This window comes from Zophobas morio, unplaced genomic scaffold (assembly GCF_036711695.1).
Source record: "Zophobas morio isolate AGI-343-1 ecotype UQ-CSIRO unplaced genomic scaffold, CSIRO_AGI_Zmor_V1 ptg000052l, whole genome shotgun sequence".
Taxonomy (NCBI): Eukaryota; Metazoa; Arthropoda; class Insecta; order Coleoptera; family Tenebrionidae; genus Zophobas; species Zophobas morio.
Genome location: NW_026972157.1, coordinates 351277 through 353986, shown reverse-complemented (window position 1 = coordinate 353986; position 2710 = coordinate 351277). Strand labels below are relative to the sequence as shown.

The following is a 2710-nucleotide window of genomic DNA, read 5'->3' as shown; positions in this document are numbered from 1 at the left end:
CCATATTTAGTTAATGATTTATATATTATACAAACAAAATAAACTGTACAGGCCCAGTCTCTTCTGCCATTTTTTTTTGGTGCAGTTGCAGAGTAGTTCAATAAACTTGCTATCCCTCTTTAGAGCAATTTATTGTTATAGACGCTATAGTCAACTCAAGAGACTACTCGAATGGGGTTTTAACTAACAGTAGTGTATAGTTACAAGACGAGTGCGTTCTGAGGGATGCATGCGTATTTCGTGATAATTACAGCCAATGACTGCTATTCTAAGACCTAATCATGCATTCTAAAATACTAAAGATTAGTGCATAAATGCTCAGCCTCACTTCTTTTGTTGTATGGTTTGCCCTTAAAAGGCAATTGGATAAACCTGTTCTACTTCTTCTACTTCCACATCAGTGGCGTAGGCGCTACAGTTAATATATATTATACTGCTTGTATCGAGGGCAAGAATTATTAGTAGTAAGCGTATGAAAAGATTCACGAGCCTTGAATATTAACTTTCCCATCATTTGCCCTAAAGGGTTAACCATTTTTAATAAAAAAATGGTTATACCGCTCAGTGGTTGGTAAATTCCTAGGGCCAGTAATTAATTTTTTTTAGTGTACTTCGGGCTAATTCAAATGACCAAGTCTTTCAAAAAAAGGGCTCCTTAATTACCCTTAGAAACTAAAATATAGTGGATTTACCCCTTTTAGGTCTAAACCTGTGTTCCTATAAAAGCCAAATCCTATATAATAAGGGACGTGCGACACCTCTCTTCCTCAGGCTCCTGATTTCTTTTTAACTAGCGGCCCAATTCTAAACGTAAATTTTAACCAAATTATAGTTAAACAATAATTACTTTAAAAAGTATGCTTTTATCTATGGAACTCAAGCGGAGACAACTTTTTATTTTTTATCAATGAAAAAAGGGACTTCATATTCTGCCGTTTTGAAATTGTTTATATTTGAGGGGTATTAGGAACAGCCCTGAAAATTTAAAATTGGTAAAAGAGTGCTCCCTTCTTCAGCCTTGGTTTTGTACTTCAATAATTAGTGTCTTTTCAAGAATAAACTTTCCTTCTTTATAACGTTGACTAACTTCATGGGCTCTTTTCTAAAATGGAAAAGACGGTGATGTCTGTGTTGGATTTAAACAGAAATCTGTTTACATATTTCCAACCCAGGATTTTTTTACAATTTTTGCATCGTACGTCACATACAGTGTGCACTCCGGTGGTCTATTTTATGAAAAGTGACTTATTATACTTTTGTAATTTTAGCAAACCATATACATATACATTTCTTTCAAGCAAAGCATAAAATTTAAGACTTGTATTTTATAAAAAAGAACCATTAGCCTGTCGACCAAAGGGCCTTCACTTACATTTATCCTAAAGATAAGAGATTACTTGGTTGCAACAAAAAGGAAGAACAAAGTAAGTAAACTTATAACGATGGATTGCAATTAGGGGTAATTATGGTTTGGCTAGTTACCCAAAGTAGATAATGATTTACTGTTGGAAATACTTTTTTTTTTTTTTACCTAAAAGAATATCTTTTAAGGCCGTCTTATTACTGTATTGTTGTTTTTATCCCTATTGGAAAGACCGGTAGCATACAAGTTTAAACCTTGTTTGTAATAAGTTTTTTTGTACAGATTTTTTTGTAAACGCTTATTTTCCATCGGTCAGAAGTTAAAGACCTATTTACATAAACAATTGGGGGAAAATACAAGTCGAAATGCTTTTTTAATTAGCTTTACTAGCATAAAATACCATTCTACTTCACTAAGATTAAATAAAATTTCTTCTGAGTTGCAGTTATGGAGATAAATAAAAAAAAGTCTTATGTGATAAGTGAAGTTATCTCTTGAGCAAACATGCATCAAGAATGTTTTTGGGATATACTACATTATTTAATAACATGCCCAGAAATTGCAAATAACTAAAAAGGTTATATTAGTGTTTTTCTGCTTAAGTTAAAGAGGTTTTAAACATAGTAATGACTCCCTAAAAAATAAGATTGGGTTATACATATATATAACTTGATCTCTTACACTTTATCGAACAGATAAGCTCTTCCGAGGCTTCCGTGAAAAGACTGGCAGTTAAAATATGTATTATAAAAGTGTAGGGTGAAAAGAAGGCAAAATAAGATCGAGCATTAGCAGTACAACACATTAAGATACCTTTGAAATTATATCGCTGGGAGATGATAAATGGCAATCACAATTTCCGCAGATAAATACGCGAGCTGTACCTAAATATTCTAAAAATATTCTACCCATTATACTTATAACTATACTTCGTTCAGAAGTTAGTATTTTAAATTACTATATACTACTTAAAGCTTCTTGCACTCAACCAGTTATAAAGTATACTTTAAAAACTAAATTAAGTAAAGAAGTATTAATTTCGTAGAAGTAACTTTTATGCTCTATTCAAGTATCCCATACGAGCTATTATCTACTCCCGCAACGGCCAACTAACAGAAAGCCGACGGTCAGCTCACGAATGTTTGGCAATTATGTTTATAAGCGCTCCCCTTTCTCACAAGGGCTTTTTTTAAGCAAATTTGGAAGAAAATCGCGCCATAACCTTCGGTTTCTGAGTATATAATACTATTAACGGTAATTACTACTTAAAAAAAAGATTGATGATTTGAAAAAGATGTTGTTTGTTGATATATGTAACTAGTCACGCTTTTACCAGATGAATATCAT

General features: G+C 32.5%; 1 long non-coding RNA gene across 1 annotated transcript; it reads right to left on the bottom strand.

The window, feature by feature from the left end:
- Window positions 1-849: 849 nt before the first annotated feature.
- Window positions 850-2452, bottom strand: LOC135142748 (uncharacterized). Its single transcript, XR_010282619.1, has 5 exons — window positions 2177-2452; window positions 2045-2088; window positions 1340-1379; window positions 1158-1226; window positions 850-1102 (listed from the first exon to the last, which is right to left on the bottom strand). It is a non-coding gene; the product is annotated as an uncharacterized LOC135142748 (long non-coding RNA).
- Window positions 2453-2710: the final 258 nt, after the last annotated feature.